The following is a 20,154-nucleotide window of genomic DNA, read 5'->3' on the forward strand; positions in this document are numbered from 1 at the left end:
TTATTTGGTTGGTCCTATTCATCATATTTCCCAGCTGTGGGTTTTAGATTTGTATCCCATAGTTATCCCCATTCATCCAATTTTCTATTATTCTCACTATATCTATGTTCTTCTCTGGCATCTAGCTCTCAAACTCTCCCATTTAGTCCTAGATCTTTCTAGGATTTGCATATAAATGAAATCTCATTCCAATTTTCTCTGATATTACCCCTGTGGCCCCATGGCCTTCTTGATCGCTATCTTCCCTTACTATATCTCCTTTGCTAGATCTGCATTATCGCTATTTAAATAATCAAAATCATTTTCATTCTTACCCTCTAGGAGTAATTGGTTTTCCCTGCATGATCATCTTAAAAGTTGCTGTACCATATTAAATACTCAGAATCTGGTTCCATCCTGGTTTTAAGTAGAGCCAAAATGTATCTCTGGAGCTAAGACATCTAAATCCCCCTCCTCAACGGCATCATCTCATCCACACATGGAGACTCTACTTGTCTAGTTGGTCCTCTGTGTAGAATCAGTGGAACTTTGCACATTATTCATAACTGGCTTGGCTCTCTGTATTGTAGTAACTGTATCCAAATCATCAATGGCAGTTGCCTGTTTCTTAAATCACTAATGCATCAAGACATACATTAAAATGCACAAAAATATTTAGAGATGTATTCAGTCACCCACAGTATTTTAAGGTTTTGAGAGTCCCAGAGCAGAATGTTCATTTAAACTCCCCCCTATTTCTTCTTCTGCTTCTTGTGGTAATGTAATTCATTTTTACATCACTTTTTTGTCCAGTGAAGTCGATGGCCCAATGAATAGTGGCACGTGGTAAAATCCAAACCAATTAAATGAACCTTGGGATTATTTGATAAATTTCACTGCTTTGAATGAGAAGTGTTAATCCAGTTGATTGTTTTGCATATTGGAGCATTCTATGGATTGGCCCTTGAGCAACTGCCCTCACTGCTTTGTTCCTAAAAAAACCCAGGACCTGCAGTCACTTCTCACTTCGATTTTAGTCAATGTGTTCTAGATGACCACTAGATGATGTAAAGGTTTAAATCATATCATCCCTTCCTCTGCTTCCCATAACTGGAAAGCTGTCAGATCTTTCATTTCCAGCAAACTGAATCAAGAAATCCTATCATGGAAGAACAGTCCTGCATTATCTTCTGAATGGCATCATATCATTATCATTATCCATACCCTTGCCCTTACCAAAAACAAAAAAATTCCCACTTAGTTTCATTCACTTATTTAGAATGATGGTTCCATTTCAGCATGGCACAAAGTGGGACACACAAGGCATTAGGGGAAAAAAATCCTGCTTAGTACGTGCTTTCTATGTGTTTCTTAGTAACAAGAACAAATGTACCCAACTCTAGATGAAAATTCACATGGCAGATATTACAGAAGAGAAAAGGTGTTGTTTAGGATCATCTTAGAGCTATGCTATGGATGGAGAGATTCCTTCCTTTCTTCTATCCATCACAAGAGCTAGTAACAATGAACACAATTAATTATAATAAGAATTGATGTAGCTGGTCTAAATGTCTCAACAACAAAGGCTTTCCTTAAAATGCATGGGCAGGATATCTCCTTCACTTTGTTTTTTTACTGCAGAGATGGAAATCTCTTCCGCTAATGATTAATACATTGTCTTGAAAACTCTGGAGGTCAACTTTCTATCACTTTGCCTACTTTTTTTAAAGTAAAAAAATAGGGGATGTTACTTCTGCCCTAAATGTGCACCCAGCTGGTTGAAAAATCAACTTGAGTTGATAAGGGACACTATCTGATTTGCACTGTTAATGTGTGTGGAATGAACAAAAATCCAATAAAACCCTGGAGAGGCTACATAGGACAAATGTAGGAATTGCCACCACCTGAACTCTCACCTTGAGGTTTCAATTATGATGGTAGTGGTGATGGTAAATTTCCTACTCTTATGGCCTCAACAATTTTGTCAGAGACAGTGTGGATCCTTCAACATATTCTTCAACCCTAGCACAAATATGTAAATAATAATAAATACATATACTGAAATTTCAAATTTATTTTCTTTATAGAGGCCTGTTCGTATTGATGTAGATATAGATATACATAGAGAGAAAGATATAGAGATAATAATAGACCGAGAGAAAGAGGGAGAGAGACAGAGATACATGAGTGGTACACACACACTTGTGGGTGTACGCGTGCACACACATGCACACACATACGGAAAGGAATCTTCCACTCCATTGTCAATTGCCTGAATCACACCCCACTTTTTCTGCCTTTTGTGTCCTTCTTTCTTGCCTTGTCACTCAATTTTTTTGATTCCAAGTTGATTCTGAACTGCAGGTCCAAGTAAGTTCCTGGGTGCCAAATTTGCGAACCTCCCTTTCTGTAAGTTGGAGTCCCATTTGTATAAGTTCTCCTGTCACACTGAACAAGAGAAGTGTAGCTAAGGATATAAGCTCAGGACTTAAAGACTATTGTCTTCTTTCTTTCCCTCAGCAAGGACAATAACTGTTAGGATGACATATCAAAAACTAATGAAAAAATCTGTCCCAAATTTATTCGTCAATACCAGCTTGAAGAACCTTAGAATTAAAAGTTATCAGTCCAAGTTTGCCCATTCTCCAAAAAAAATGGTACCAGATACTTCCAGATCAATTTGCCCAGCTTGTAAAAGATCACTGAGCTGAACTGGAAATCCATGTGTTGGGTTTCTGTGTAACCCAATTTGTTTTGTTTCAGAGGAAATTAGATATTCACTTTCTACCTATCATTCAGAAGTCCAAAATACATCCTTTCTCTCATAAACCTAAAAATGAGGCATTCTATCACATTTTATACCTGGAAGCTTATAAAGCTCTGGCTTTCAGCAAAATCTTGGGGTGGTAACTTCCACTGAATTATCATGAAACTCAGGAATCTGGGCAAGAAAAACCAAGTACTAAGAAGCTGTGGGACCCATCCAAGAAAAGGCTGTTTGGTCAGTCCATTTGCCTCATGTGAGGAGGATCAGGAGACACACTTGTTTGCTGATCATGTAACAGGAAGGACAAAGAATGGAGGAGACACAAGAAAAGAGATGGGAGAAAATTGCTGCTTAGTCGAAGCAACTTCCCCTCAACTACGCGTATTCTCAAGCAATAACAACGCCATCTGTATTATATACCCAAGAATACCCGTCATTGAAGGGAGCATAGTCATCAAGCCATCCTGCCGAGTCTTCTTCAGCAACCCCTCACAAGCAAAATGGCCCAGGTAATGGATCTTGGCCTGCAAGAGAGACAGAAAAGAAAGAGGCTTCGGACAGAGACAAGCCCTCAGGGAGGTCAATTCTGAGGATAAAGAACCAAACACAGAACTCTAGGTCAGCCATGTAGTCTTAATGCCACAGCCAACAATATGAAAAACCAAATGTTTCACCAACAGCTATCATCTTGGCTGTGTTGCCCCTATGGGACAAGTATTTCCTTATATTTAGTTGCCATTAACCAGGAGTTTGGAGATGCAATTCTTTGCCATGCCCATAAGACATAAGGCTACCCCATGGCTAGCATGAACTCAGATCCAAGAATATCATAACACTGTGACTTCGTTCTCCACCTTTCAGATCAGTAGTCTCAAATTAATCTGACACAGCAAGTAGAATAAGGAAATATTGTTTTCAACTTAAGACTTCGGATGGGATGGCTTCTAGATCTAACTAGATCTAAATAATTTCTCCAAATCTTCATTGAAACCTCAGGTTAGCAGGCTTCAGTGCAAAGGACTTCAGATGCCACAACTAAAGTTCCTGTGGTACAGTATTTACATCAGTTTATGTCTTCTGTATAATTACATAAAATGATGCCATTTACAGAGTGACATTGGCACTGATGACATATTCTTCACTTGGGGTGAATGGGCACCTCTCCCTTTCACTGTCCTGTTAAACTCTGGTTTCACTGTATTTATCACAAACTTATATCATTAACAGTCATGCCTTTCAAAACCCTTGGGAAGTAGAATTTAATGAGATATAGAGAAAGTCACTGAAATTCCAGCTCCTAGGATGGCAATTCACAGCTTCTACAAGAAAAAGGTATGACTAAGATTAAGTGACATTAAACTGGTTGGGGTAGGATCCATGCAGCCCAAGTTTATAACAATAGCAACAGGGGTTAACATTTGTATAGTGCTTTAAAATTTAAAATAATTGGAAGGAAGGATAGTTTTTTGTAATCCTGAATACTGCAGATTGAATGAGGAGAGACTGAGGCTGAGAGAAGTTGGCTTGTTTAAGATGAGCCAGTCCCTTCATTCTTTGCTGGTCTTTCAAAAACTCTTGAAGACTGAGCTGTTTCAGAGAGCTCTCCCTGATTTGATTTGATGTTGCCATCCTTTTATTCTCTTTGTATTACTGTATTGCTGTCGTGTTTTTATTTTTGTATTGGAGATGTAATTTTCTGTGTAAGCCACCAGTAGCACAGAAATATGTTTAAGCAAGTAAGTAAACTGGATTTGAATCAAGGATTTTCTGATTTGTAGCTTAGGCATTTAGCCATCTCTCTAGAACAGCATCCTCAGGAAAAAGGTCCAATCGTTTTAAGGGGAGTTTTACTCACAAATAATGAATATTTAGGTCTGTACCCTTTAAATAGTAAGTCGATGTACCGTCGAGAATGGGAAGTCACACGGCTGTCAAAGAGCAACAGAGCCTGAGAAATAATAACCGAAGAGGATTGCTTCATTCTTCCCTACAAACTGTAATCACTTTCTCCCTTTTCCTCATGATGCAGCAAAGATGCAGCCAGACCCTTAATGCAGGGGAAAGCAGCAAGGCAGTGGCGATAAAAGCTTAGGGTTAAGCTTCAGCTTTTCCTTCTGCCTGCTCCTTCTCAGCAGCTGTTTGTGTATTTCCAGCTCTTCCCCCTTACTTGTTGAGCCATGCTCCGGATTTCTTTCTGACTTCCCTGATATTATAATGAGTATTATCAATTGTACCTAAGAGCTGGAGAGAGTGAAAGCACCAAATTCTAGTGTTGCTATTATTGTAGTTGTAAGATAATAATAATGTGGGGTCAATTAAAATAGAATTGTTTTGACTACTTGCAGTGTTAGGTATCTCCATCATTTGGTGCTTGACTAACTGATTTGCAAGCTTTTGCCTTTGGATGTGATGTGGGGCACAGTTCTAGTACTTAGGCTGTCAAAAGTTAAATAGAATTTAGTTTAAAAATCAATCACCCCTGGGCAAAAAAGTGCAAGTATAGACATACGATTGTCCTCCTCCTCATCTTCTTGGCAACAGAATGCAGAAGTATTTGCTGCTTTCTTTACAAATCTCTCCTATGCATGCTTTCAGATATGGAGCCCATTCTTCCCCCATATTCTTTCTGACTTTTGAGTACATGATTAAACTGCAACTCTTCTAACACACAGTATTCACAGTGAGGAGAAATAGGGTGGAGTTCATATTAATGCATGCATGGTACCCTTTGCATCAAAACAGCCAACACAGATTTACAGAGCTGTGGTATATAGCACAATTCCTTTGTTTTTGCCAAAAGCTTTTTCATCCACTTCCTTGAACAGATGCATAAAATACTGATGTGTCTCAGGTAGGCCTGCAATAAAAATAACATTCCCAACTTGGTACTCACACTATAAGACAATCAAGGGCTTTCACTGTTGCACGAGCAAAACAACCAACAATTGAACTATTCTACAAGTTCATCAGCATATGATCTGATACGAATAGAACAGAAGGAGAATGTCAGCATAACTCTGCAACTTAATGGTGTCCAACCAACTCTAAAATCTGGGACAATGCCACACCCTAATCAAAGGTGATGGATGTGTCTAGATGGATATGACTGTCCTCTGGCACAGAAATGGACAACACAGACAAATGGAGGATGGAAATAAACTAACTCATATTCCATCCTGGGGCTTTGGGACCCCTTCGGCACACACACCATCAGTTATAGAAACTCTTACAATATAATTTCACCTGACAGGCAATAGAGCAGGACACCCATTTGTAGATGCTGAAAAACATTATGCTCCTCTTAATTGCACAAAACAGCCTGCTAGCCTGTCCAGATGCCTACTGAAGGTGACTCACTTCATAAAACTATCTGAGCCTGGGGTCATAAAGGTTCTTTTGAAAGTGTGGAATTCCATGAAGCAGAAAACTTCATAGTTGCCCTTCTCATGCCCCCAAATGACCATAGCTGCAAAGTGTTTGTTCATAGCAGTGATTTAAATCTGGAGGAGAGTGGCTCCTTGACCGGCCCTTGAGTTGAGTCCAGACACTCAGAAGGAATTAAGAGAGGGTTTTGCTTTCCCTTGGCAATCATTATGTCTCTCTGGGAAGTCTTTTCCCACAATGTTAAGACCTACTGGCCTAACAAAGACACCACCCACATACAGATGACTAATCACAAAAATAATACCTATATACAGGATGTACAAAATTGTTTCTACTTCCTAGCATTTGGTTCTGTAAATTTCACCACTCCCTATGCTTTATTACATTTCTGATTACACGGCACAGATGTGTAGCAAAATTTCCCCCCCCAACACGCACAAACATTTTGCACAATATTGTAGAGGTACACCATGATGCAAATCCTTTTATGCACAATATGCTAAGCTGTCTTTTAATGCGTGGCAATTTGCATTCCTCTTTTACAGTTGTAGAAATTGAGGTGTGATAAGTTGATTGGCCCAGATAATTCTTAGTTGCACTAGACCACCTCACCTTTCCTGTCAGATCAAGAAATGGCAACTGGGATAAGGAAAGAGGGGGGAATGGCTTTTATGGATGGCAAGTGATGCAACATGGGGATTCACTCTTCTGAGTTTGTAGCTTTTATAGAGATAAAGTGTCCCATTATATCCTTTCACCTCCACCTCATACTATTTAACTCTCTGTTGTCAGAACCCTTGAAAGCAAGATCTTAGGAATATCCTCTTGCTGACTGAAGCTTTCTTAGTTTTTCAAGTCCAAAAGGTACACGTTTGTGCACACAACACAGAATTGCTGCTGCACAGTTCCAGTTCAAGCACACATTCCTGTCCTGTTCTATCCCTTGCCACACACTCTTGGGGACACCTGGAGCAGATCACTTCATCCTGTGGCTTGACCCTGATAATAATAAAGAACTGGACTGAACTGCGGGCCAGCTTCCTCCTTGGCTGCCTATTTGCCAGGGCTGTTTCACCTCCAGCACCAAGGCCAGCTCCCACCAACCTCTCTTAACCAAAGTAATAATTGCTGAGCGCCTGGCGGAAATCTTTAGTCGTTGGCAATGAATTCCATTAATGGAGGGCTCCAGATTGCAGCTCACACATCCAGTCTGTTCTGCTGGTATTGAAAGAAAACTGTTTGCACCAGGCAGAGTGGATTGCAATCCACAGAGAACTGAGATACCAGAGCCATGGTGCAGTTGGATTTGCTCAGCTTTGGGTGGAAGGAGAAGGAAAAGCTTTCGTTAACTTTGTACGAATACATATTCCTGACTGATTTTAGTTCAGAAGACAGCAGATGTTTTTACTCTGATGATAGGAAGCGAAAGGTAAGTAGATAGCAGAAAGAAAGCCAGATCTTTATGCCTCATGTACATTTCAGCGTTACAGTACTAGCCATGTAATCTTTCTGTTGCTAATACTTAGATGGATTCTCTTTAAGTGACTCTGAATGCAACTTCTAATGCAAGGTTTTCCTCCAAAGGCAAATCAAGACATTTATAGCATTGCATTTTTAAAGACATTGTTATTAAATGTATTGGCAATAAGTATTTTCTTGTTTGAGAGACTGAGTGATTGTATGTGTGTGTGTCTCAGTTGGAAAACTATATGAATAAGCACAAACACTGGGATTTAGAATGAGTGTCTGTGTGCGTATGAAAGATAAACCCACAGAGAAGCAGGGAATCAAATTGTTTCTTAGGAAAACACATACATGTACACATATACACAAACACACCACAATGTGATTTTCCCCATGTATCCGATATTTTGACTCACCAGAGGCCTCCAAGGCAGTTAGTTAGATACAGAAATTATCAGGTTTTAAAAAATAAAAACCATTACCAAACACAAAATAAATACTTGAAAGAGTGGATATGCCTTTAATTTATAATTATAAAGATAATTATTGAGTGGTAAACCTTCCTGTTTAACAGCCCAGCTTCCTAATCAGAAATATACATACATTCTCATGAGTTGAGGTGGGGATGGGGGCAGAAATCCCAATTCAATCATTCCCCCCCCCCCAAAAAAACTCCATGTAATAAAGAATGCCTGTTGAAAAATCTGGTAGTAGAAATATTAACTAACCCTCAGCCCTGGGGAGAGGGGACAAGAAAAGTCAGATGGGGATCATTATAAAAGGACACCAAAACAACACACACCCAAACAAAAGGAAAGGATGTAGCAGTGGGCACAGAGGGAAATGTGAAGGTGGTGTGTGACTGTGAGTGTGTGTGTGTGGGGGGGTAGTTTGGCAAGCCCTGCTTTTTCTCCCTTCCACGCTGCCACACCTTAGTTAATGCCATCTCGGTAGAGAAGCCGAAATACACCACTGAAACTCGTCCAGTCTCCAACGCGCAAGAGTAGAGGCGGCGAAGGAAGCCCAAACGATCCCAAATTCTGGAGGCTTCAAGCAGAAATTCCGCCCTGACGGAGACCGAGGGAGAAACACAGAGACAAGACAGCCCTCGACTCACCCGTGTGCTTCTCTCTCTCTCTCTCTCTCTCTTTTCCGCCGCCCCAGGAGAGCTCGCCCCTTCCCAGGGAGTCCGTCCGCCTCTTCCCCCCGACCCGGTCCCTTCTGTCTTCCCAGCTGAGGAAAACCCTGGATTTCTTTTGGAATCCCATCCCGATGTGTAAGAAGATCACGCCCGCACCCCCCCGCGCTCCCTCCTTCGCCCGCTCCTCTCCCCTCCCCTTTCCACGATCCCTGCGAGGTTCCCTCTTCCCCACCCACCCCGGTCCACAAACCTCCATGTTTCTGGGGAGAGAGCCGCAACCTTTCTCTCCCAGCTGCGCCGCCGAGCACAAAGGGGGAAGGCAGCCGGCAGAGCCTTCCTTCTCCTGCGTCTCGACCGACCTGCGGGGACGGCCCACCCCTGAGCGCGGCCCCCACCCCAACCGGGCTCGGGCTGGCGCTCAGATGCCCCAGACACCTTCAGCCGAGGAGGAGACCGTCTCTCGGGGCGCGCAGGGGCCGAAGCCAGCCGCCCAATGGAGACGAGAGGAGGGCGGTGAGGCGCCCCCGAGCCAAGCGACGTGAAGCCCAGCCGGGGGCCAGCGCTCGGGCCCGGCCCGGCCCAGCCTCGCCCCTTGCTGCCCCGCCGCTTCTCCAGTCGGGCTGGGAAGGCGTGGGTAGGGCCAGGTGGAGCGGGAGCCGGGCAGCTGCTGCCTGACGGGGACCGCGCGTGCGGGGCCGCGGCCGGGGAGAGCCGACGCCTCAGTCGATGCCGCGGGCCAGGGCGCCGGACTGTTCCGGAGCCGGCCCTGAGCTGCAAGGAGGAGGCGTCGGGGCGCCCTTGCCTGGAAAGGCCCAGATCGCCTTCGCCCCGTCCCCACGGGGGTTCTGCACGGAAATGGTCCGGAGGGGCCGAGAAGTTGGAGGAACCAGCGCGAGCTGGAGATGAACGCCAGCGGGGCCACAAGGGGACCCGGGGCAGTGTTATCCGTTTCACCCTTCCGGGTCTGAATGTGAGGTCTTATCTTGGGAAATGTAACGCTTCACATTTCCTAGTCTTCTTTTTTGCATTTCGGCATCTTAAACCTGATATCTCATAGGTTGTCAGTTATCCTGTTACGTCAGTTAAATGATGATGAATGGTGATGACCGATAAAGTTGATGAAGATGAAGGAGGTTGAGGAAGACATATTGGCCACGAGGAAGAAAGAAAACCCACAGAGGCAATATCGTTATGAGACCAACTAAAATTTTGCAGAGTAACAGTAGCAACGGCATAGCCAGAGTGATCTAATGTTTAAATAGTTTCACCCACATTATCTTACAATTTTTACTGATACCCTACAAAATAGGCCAGTTGTGTCCCCATATTGGTAGTTGGTGGAAAGGCTGCTTGAGAACTCACCCTATTGTAATTATTTATATGTATGCATTGTACTTAGAGATTTGTAATTACTTACATTCAAATTATAAGCATAAGTAAACATATCTGAACGAAAAATCTATTCTAAACTTTGTTGAGTAGCTGTATATTGGCAGCATTACTTTTCAAAACCAAACGGCTGATTTGGGGCTGGTTGCAAGTCATCTCTCCAGCTTTACTGCGCAACTCCCCTGTTTTGACAGGTGTGGCGTCCTGGTTTGGTGTCTGCAGTGAAGCGAGAGAGTCAGGTCACTGACCCATCAGAATCACTACTTCCCCAGGCCAGCATCCCTGCCTTGATTAGTGGATGGCTTTCCTCTGGCTAGTGATGTCTAGAAAGTGGGAAGATAAATCCAGAGGGCTCTGCATGTGAAGATGGGACAACACAATTCAATAGCAAACTAAAACAGGGGCAATAGATACAGAATAGGGACCAGCAATGGGGACAAGGAGTTTTGTGTAGCACTCTGCACACATACACACTCACAAATTCTTAATATAGAGAAGAATGCAGTGAGAAGTGGCCCTTGAACTACCCCCACTGAAAGTATCTGAAAAGAACCTTATCCAGTCCAACGTGCCTCTGCATAAAAGTCTTCCTCCTGCCAGGTCAGAGCTACCTGCCTCTCCCTTATTCTGATGCCTTTAAATGGCACCCACCATTTCCTTCCACCTTACAGAAGCAGAGACTGGTATACACACTACGTCACTGCCCAGCTTTTGTCAAAAGATTGTCTTGCTCAGCTCAGCCTCAACTCCCCACTCCTGGTTTCATGAACTCAGCAGACATGGTGCTGGGCCACTAATCCCACTGTCATGGATTCAGCATTTAAATTATTTATGTCAAAGCAAAGGCCTCTGAAGTGTCCAGTCCCCCTTGATTAAGCAGAGACCAAAGGTCATGCAGTCTGCCTGCCCCCAATACCCTCACATCATTGCCCTCTGCAGCTGAGACTTGGCTACTTCACATATCTGAAAGTGCTGAAATCTGGAAAGAAGAACTAAAGGGAAGAGAGGGAACTGACACTTCATATACACAGGAATAGGAATAATTTCAGGCTACATGACTTTTTTGTCATAGATTATAGAATACAACACTCGCCTGTATTTTGGCCAGACAGATGGGAGAGGAAGGAAAGATGCAAGCACATGTCCCGGGTTGCCATGAGGAAGCTTTGGGGCCTTTCTCCACTGCTTAGTTGAAGAGATATCGCCCTGAGAACCCCTAGGTTTAGCAGGCCACTGATAAGCAGGCTGGGCAGGTCCCTGGTGAAGCACATCAGGCTTGTTTCGAGTGCAGGTTTAGTGCTCTTTCAGAAGACCACTCAATCCATGTCAAAACAAGCCCCCTAGAGAGCTAATCAGAGGGGTGGGGAGTTGCCTGGTAAAGTGCCAGGAAAGGAACACCTATTTTTCACCAACAGCAGCAAAGAAACAAACAAGAAGAAACTCAGGCTAACATAAGTACATGTAGCAAAACTTGCCATTTTCTTATGTGCTAATGAGATGTGCAGGTTTTCTTATAATAGCCCCCTAGGCTAAATGTTATATGTTGAGTGATTCTCATGCCTAATAACTATGAAGACACAGAAACTCTGAACCAGGCATAGATGACTACTCAGAGAAGGATGCACTCATTTGCACAGGTTCTTCTACAAACAGTGCTGGGACTTCAGAATCCAGACGTCATCATATATGATGATATTTCCATGCCCTCCACATACTTGGATTGAATCTTGACAATCTGAGCACAATGAGTAAAGGGCCATTTTTGTGTGTCATCTTGCCCTGCTCCAGCTTTGAGCATCTTCCTCATCCATCCCTTTGACCAAGCCTATGCAAGCAGCAGCCTGTCTTGTCTGCCCCCACCTTCAGCTTCCTGAGATGACAGCACAGCCATGCTCATAAAAGGGGGACCCCTGGGAAGGCAGTGATTAAATCATGGTCTGCCCAAGCAATCCATCTCATGTACCTGCGCTGTGTTAATGGGAGGCTAATGGTGGCAGTGCCTGCCTGGAGGGGGCTCTGAAATATTTATCAACAGATTGCATTGATAAAGTGAAGCACCTGCTCCTTATCAGAGGAATGAGATAACTAGTGTCTATGAAAATTACAAGGGCAGGGGAAACAAAATGAGAAAAAGAGCTTGCAAGAAAAAATCTGGGAAGCCAGCATGCCCAGATGAGCAGCTATTTCCCATGTGCTGGAGAAACTGGAGGACTGCTCTTTATTGCCATGCGGAGAAAACTAAAGCTGGACCCCAGGGGAGCCTTCCCCTCAACACAAATAGCAGATGCAGCTTTCCACTGCCCCCATCTGGATAAGGGGCCTAGCAAGGGCAATTGCTTAGAACCTCATTAATGCTGCCCACACCTCTAATTCTATTCTGGATCCACTGCCCTGCCCGCATGCATTCCCACATGAATGTAACAACATCTAATACAACAACTTCACGCACTGACAAAAGAAGGCATGAGAAGATCAGAGTTCTCCTCCCAGCTGTGGGAGTGAAAACCTCAGCTTTTGGCAATGACTGAAGCAGGGCATCCCAGATAAATGGGAAAACATGAATGGCCCCCAAATTCGCCACCCTGGATCAGGCACCGATGACTCCAGTCCATCAATCTGCCTTTCACAACAGGCAAGCTGAGGTTCAAGAGAAACTTACAAACACGGCAAGGGGTCTCCCACTGCCGGTTCTTAAGATGTGTGTTCTAATGGTTTGTGTGGCTAAACCTGGCAAATGTATTTTATTGGGGCTCACACAAGCCTATTCTTTATGGATTTGTTTGAACTAATTTCTATAAAGTCATCTCTGCTGCAGACACACCTGCTGAAAGCCAAGCCAAAACCCAAACCTGCTTATTCCAGTTTTCTGCAAGACAGCAGGGAGCAAAGTTTTTGCTAATACCAATAAAAGAGGAGATTTAAATGATTATAACTAGAACCTTTTATCATAAAATCCAACGTAGGTGTGTGATGTTGTTCAAAAGTCAACCATTACAGCTGAAAGATGTCTTAGCAGTTCAAACAAATCCTTTTAGAATATGTCCCAAAGGAACACTAGCCCATTAATGCATTTTGGATTATCTTTATTCACAGGAAATGTATCAGCAGAAAAAAAAGGCACCCATTTGCTCTATTTGTGAATCAATCAATAACAACGTACCGTGTCTGGTTGAAAAGGAACGGTGAAGTCCATGTGATTGAAAATGAATAGCAAAAATGTTAACTGCTTTAGAGACAATGAATACCTCCTCGTTTATCGTTCCTGAACAGCAGCTATGTTTTCCCAACAGCAAAGCCCTGCTGCCATCAGCTCCTCAAAATCCATTCTGGTTCTGATAAGAGAAATGCACCAGATCACTGTTTCTGGTTATTAGCCTCTATGTTACCCATGTAAAAAGTGGGTTCAGAAGGCGTGCAAAATGTCAATTGTTTCTCTGGTATACCGGTCTGCAAATGAAATGGAGAAACAAAATCAATAACCAGAAACTCTGGAAATTAAGTTGAAAATACTCTTTATGTACATGCCCACCTAAAGCAGTAAAGCAAAGCAACATCTGAATGTTCCTGGTGACATATTAGTAATGTAGTTGTAGACAGTCGACTGACCAAGAGTATGCTGGGTAATGTTGCATGGAGCTTTTCATGTAGTCTTGTATAAAAGCAGAACTTTCATGTAATTTTCCTGCAACACTTATTCACTTATTAGTTTGGCTTTTATGTCAGTTCAGTTGTACAACACTAAGCAGTATCCAGCTACATCTTCAAACTGAAAATGATTCGGGCCACAGTGAATACCTTGTTGCAGAAGAGGGAGACTCTGGGGTCCAAGGAAGCTCTCTGGGACATTTCCTCCTTAAGGGTTTGACATGGGATCCAGCTAGGCTGAACAACCACCGTCCTAGTTTCCAACCTCCCCTGTATGAGGAAGGTATGGGGCAGCAGTAACAAAGGGCTTTTGAAGAAGTGAAGTACCAGTCAGTGTTTAGGCCTAGGCATGGAATGGAAGAGCCAGTCTGGTGTAGCGGTTAAGGCACCAGGCTAGAAACCAGAAGACTAAGAGTTCTAGTCCACCTTAGGCACAAAGCCAGCTGGGGGACCTTGGGCCTGTCCCTCTCTCTCAGCCCTAGAAAAGAGGCAATGGAAAACCACTTCCAAAATCTTGCCAGGAAGACTTGTCCAGGGAGTTGCCAGGAGTCAACATTGACTTGAAGGCATGCACACACCCACACACCCACAGGAATGGAAACTGCACTGGTCACTTTTATCAGAATCTATGGTGGGACCAGGAGCCCAATCTTCCTTGTCTTGCTGGACCTCTCACTGGCCTTAAATACCTTCAACCATGGTATTTGTCCCGTTCAGACTATGAGATGGCCAGGCAGAATTACTATTAAATTCTTTATTTACAAATGACTATTTACAACAATGAAAGTCCTTAGAATAGATTAGGCAGTGCAGTTCAATCAAGTCTACCCAGGCAGTGGAGGATAGCAAGGCAAGGCTGCAGATTCAGAAGTAGAAGGAGATCATGGCAAAACAGCAAGGCAGAACTTGGCTAATCCTCTCAATGAGGCGGCAAGACCCAGTGTAGCTACAGCACGTGGCAAGGAGGAGGCTTGAGGCATGAGTCTCGGACTGGGCACAGAGGCTAGACTAGGCTTGACCACAGAGGCTAAGCAAAGCTTGACTGGAGCATCAGGGCAAGGCTCGGATCTGGACACAAGGCAGGACTTGGCTGGGGCGTCAAGGCGAGGCTTGGGTCTGGAGACAAGGCAGGACTCAGCTGGAATGGCAAGGCAAGACTTGGAACTGGATGCAAGGCTAAACCTGGCTGGATCTGCAAGACAAGGCTTGGAACTGGAAGCAAGGCTGAACTTGGCTGGAATAGCAAGACGAGGCTCGACTGGAGCAGCGTGTGAAGGAAGCAGGTCTGTGACAACAGGAGGAGCTGGCTCTGATTCCATGTCAGCTATAGGTGAGGCTCCTGACTCCGGTAAGGACTCTTCCGCAGATGCTGTATGCTTGAAGGATTGGTTGTCTCCAGCAGCTTGCTCTTGGTGTGCGTGCCTTTTTAAGCGATCCTTTCTGTGCCATTTCTCCTCTGCAGCCAATCGGGCTGCCTTTTGCTTCTCAAGCTTCTCTGCTCTTCTCTCTTGAGCACTGATTGGAGGATTCAAACCTCCCTCCGAAGTTTGTCCAATCAGCGTCTCCAATTTCTCCTGCTCTGCTGAGTCACTCCTGGTTTCTATTTCTCCAATTCCCTCCTGATAACTTTCGTTTTCCCCTTCTGGCTCTAGATAAGTTTCGTTTTCAGAGTCAGGGTCAGACTCAAACCTCACAGTATCAATCTGTATTAACCAGTTATGAAGGCTGGGAGTTGGAGGCACCAATTTGTGGTGGTTCTGCTGCTTTCTGAGTGGGTGGTTCCAGTCACTGTGCAGGAAGAATGAGCAGCTGGGCTCTTAAGCACTCCAAATGGGATGCCCCAGGGCTCAGCCTTCTCCTCTGACTTAGTTTTATTGTACATGAAGCCACTGGGGAGAAGGTATTTGACAATTGGAATATGATGTCATCAATACACAGATGATATCATTTTATACACCCCTACAACAGACTAGAGATATGGCAGAAGTCTTGACCGTATAAGGATCTAGATGCAAAGAAACTTAACCCAAACAAGACAGAATGGCTGTAAATCCAAGTACAACATTAGCTCGAGGTGGGTGGGGGCAATGACTGACTGTGTCTAGACTTTGAAGGGATACAAGGCTAGACCTCATCTGTACTGGGGACCTCCAAGGAATCACAAAGCTGGAGGATAGACTGGGAAGATGGAAAGTATCATGGAAAAAAGCAAGGGAGAGCGAAGGCAAACCTTTCTGCACTACAGATAAGTCCTCGGTTAACTACCAAAATTGGGACTGGGAACTCCATTGCTAAGTGATGCGGTTATAAAGCAAAAAATCATGTGACCGCCAACTTACAATGGCAGTTCCAGCAGTTCTGGTTGCAGTCGTTAAGTGAATCACATGTGGTCATTAAGCACAACATCACATGATCGTAACTTGTGACTTCCTGCCAGCTTCCCCATTGACTTTGCTTGTGGGAAGCTGGTAAGGAAGGTCACAAATAGTGATCACTTGACCATGGGACACTGCAACTGTCGTAATTGCATGCTGGTTGCCAAGTGCCTGAATCACAATCACATGACCACGGGGACACGGCAATGGCTGCAACTTCAGGGACCAGCCATAAGTTTCCTTATTCACTGCTGTCATAACTTTGAATGGTCACTGAACAAGTGGTCACTAAGGAGGGACTACCTGTATTGCCAAGGAAATGACTTGGATGGGTCCATGATGTTACCAGGAGCTGAGCTTAACTCAAAGGAGACTTTATCTGTTATCTTTACTGCTCTAGAACCTGTACCTATTATAATTGTTCAGCTACCCATAACCTACCAATATCTTTCGTTTTCCTTATTCTTTAAAAAAAAATGTTAAGCGTATCCCTTCTGGTGCTATTTCTCCAAAATCATTCTCTATCAACCTATCCCTTCTGACCACTTTTTACCATTACATTTCAAAGTTACCCACACTGCTTACATATCTCACTTGCACCCTACCCACTCTGATTAGATCAATCCCATCTTTATCTTTCTCTGTTAATAAAAAAACATGCGCCAGGTCAAGTGCTAGAGATTTTGTATACTACCCGAACACTCTATTCTTCCAGTTAGAATATTTGGAGATTAAATGAAATTTACTGAAATAAATATGACTGTCTTTCCTGAGCAAATTTCTTGATTTAGTTGCATTACGGCACCTGTGAAAAAGCTCTGCGTATTTCTGGGTTTGTTGGTAATCTAGGCACACCTGGACATTTGTAGGCATATGTGAATAAAGACAGGCAGTAATGCATTGCTAAGACAGTAAATTATCTTGATTATTATGGTTATCAGGGTTATCAATTTATCTTGGTCATCTTGGTTATCAATTTATCATGGTTGGTTGGCATTTGCCATCACTCTCAGGAACCACTTTGTAATTCCATCCATCGTTTTTGCTGGAGATCAGTTGATTACACAGAAGCTTCTCATTAGGGACTCTGTCAAAAATGTTTTGAAAGTCCAGGTGCATAATCACATGTTCATAGAGAATCTCTAGAACATCAGTGGAGGCCAAGCTTCCCTGCACAAAAGTCAGGCTGTATGTTTAACAATGCTGTCTTTAATAGTAATGGATTTCATTGAGTTAAACTGAAATTCAATTTCCTATAGTGGGGAAACTTCCTGAAAATTGAAATTCTTTTAGATACCCTCAATGCCACCCCTCAAATGCCCAATTTCATTGGCTGCAAAGAGTGAGCAGCCCCCGCTCTCCCGAGTCAAGGAACAAACCAGGCAAAAGTGAACAATGACCATGACAGATTCTCCCACCCCACATAAAAACAGTGCTGCTTACCAAACGGTAGAGCAAGGAAGCAACGGCACCCTGATCCCTTATGTATTTATTGATTCAATGGGGCTTACGTCCAAGTAAGGATACACAAAGCATTTTGGCCTTATGACCATACAAGGGCCAGGAATGGGTTAGGGGGTGGGAACAGATATTAAGAAAAGTGGGGCAACAGGTCACCTCTTCCTTCTGATGAACATCCATTCCAACATGCATAGCAAATGGCTCTCAGAAAATACGAGCATTTTTAAGATGGTCTCTCCTGCCAACATTTATGTTTGAAGAGGATAACATCAAAATAACGTGCCTGCCAAATAATCAGACTCTAAGCCTTTAGAACTTTGAAGTTAAAACAACACCTTAAATTGTGACCAGAAAACAACTAGCGGCTGGTACAAAATAACTGAAAACAAGGTCACAATAAACTCCTGGCATCATACAATAGTTATCAGTGTAGCTCCAGTATTTTGAACCACAGGGAACAACTGCACTGTTCAAGATGCACCCCCCAGAGAATGAGGTGCAGAAGTCAAGTCAGTCATTGGGAACTGTTGCCAAAACAGATGCTTGGACAAAAGTTTTGTGCTGATTCACATGGAAAAGTATTGCTAAAGCAGAGAAGAAACAATGATGGAATGAAAAAGACGGGAGAGATGCTACTATTTTGCACGGCCAGTTTCTTGACTTCACTACTATACAGAAGTTTTAGAAAGAAGATCCAGAAGGAAAATAGGTAACAATAAAGCCAACAAATACTACTATGACACTTCACAGACCATCAAATTTATCTTGCCATAAAAGCTACCTTATCAGATGCATCTAATGGAGTGGACAACCGACTGCAAATACTTACGTATGCCATAACAAAAGTGCCACAACTCTTCGTTCTTTTCTTCTTATAGTAAGGGCAGTATCCCCTAAGAGTGCCTAAATGAGAAAACTCCCTTTTTGATTGAATTATTTCAACATGTTTCCTGTGCAAAATGTTTTCACTGAACTAAGTGAAGTGGCTGAGCTGGTCATCAGCAACTCATGTTCTAGGACCTCAGCAAGCATCTCTAGCAGGGCCCTGGGACTCCCAGATCAGGCGCAAACACTTGGACTTTCCCCGAATGGCATGACCCAGGGAGAAATTAAAGTCCCAGTTGGTTCTTAGCCACCATTGGGGTACTGCTGCCACTGCCATCCATGTAGAATCAAGCTGGTGCACTAGTATAGGAAAGGGGCTACGGTGGCTCAGTGGTTAAGACGCTGAGTCAGAGGACCATTAAGGTTGGCAGCTCGGCAGTTCGAAACCTGAGAGCGCAAGCCGTGTGACGAAGTGAGCTCCCATCAGCTTGTCCCAGCTCCTGCTAACCTAGCAGTTCGAAAGCATGCAAATGCAAGTAGATGAATAGGTACTACTTCGGTGGGAAAATAACAGGGACATGAAAGGAGCCCCCTTGGGTGTCCCCCAGGCAACGGTGATGTCACCGGCAAATCCTTTCAATGCAGAAGTGCCTTGGTAGGTGCTTCTGACATGAAAAAACAACAACTAGTATAGGAAGGGTGGGCATCAAAAAGCCCAAAGGAGTCTGGTAGTACAGAGGCATCACTTTATCAGTTAAAAGGCATCACTTCATCAGATGCAGAGAGTAACTAAACTGATGTAGGGTTTAAAGTGGAGTGAGGTGGGGGGGAAGGAGGGGAGAGAGATTGGTTATGCAAATGCAGGTTACATTTGAGACAGATTGCAAGCACCTTATCAATTAACAAAAGTTGTTAAAATGTGTTTCTGTCTGTAGAGACCTTCTGAGATTGCCTGAAACCTTCTGATGTATGTGAGTTCAGCCATTTCTTACTTAATGGTGCTTTTAAAGTCCCATTTTTCCAAAACAGTCATTTGAGGTCTGTCTAGTGTCCTGGGAGGCTGAAATGCTCTGACATTACTTTGTGTTTGTCCTGATATCAAACTTGTATCCATTAATTTTTTTTTGCAAAATTTGTCCCATTTGTCCTACGTAGAATCCAGAGGGGCATTGCTGGCAGACAATGGCATGTATCTCATTACAGGTGGTGCTAGTTCAAACTTGAGAAGGTGCTGAACAAGTGGTATTTAAGACCTTTGAGTTGTGGTCATTGCAGCATCCCTGTGGCCATGTGATTGTGATCTGGGTGCTTGGCAACCATGTGACATCCTTGCTTAACAACCTGCAGTGATTCACTTAATGATGGCAGCCAGGAGTGCTAGAATTGCTGTTGCTAAGTGGTGCAGTCACATGATGTTGTGCTTTACAACCGCATTGCTTAGCGATGGCAATTCCAGTCCCAATTGCCGTCATTAACTGAGGACTACCTGTACAGGAAGAGCACATGAAGGCATCTTTAATCTTGTATGTGTACTTGTTGGGGACTGCAATGGTGCTGTTGGTGTGAATGTGGAGGCAAAGTAGACATCTGAGTCTGTTGTGGGGGGTTGTCTATCATTTGTGGGGGACTACAAGAAGTGAGATGCGGTGGCGCTGCGGGTTAAACCACTGAGCTGCTGAGCTTGCTGATGGAAGGTTGGCGGTTCGAATCCGCATGACGGGGTG

The sequence above is a fragment of the Candoia aspera genome, chromosome 2 (genome assembly GCF_035149785.1).
Source record: "Candoia aspera isolate rCanAsp1 chromosome 2, rCanAsp1.hap2, whole genome shotgun sequence".
Classification (NCBI taxonomy): domain Eukaryota; kingdom Metazoa; phylum Chordata; class Lepidosauria; order Squamata; family Boidae; genus Candoia; species Candoia aspera.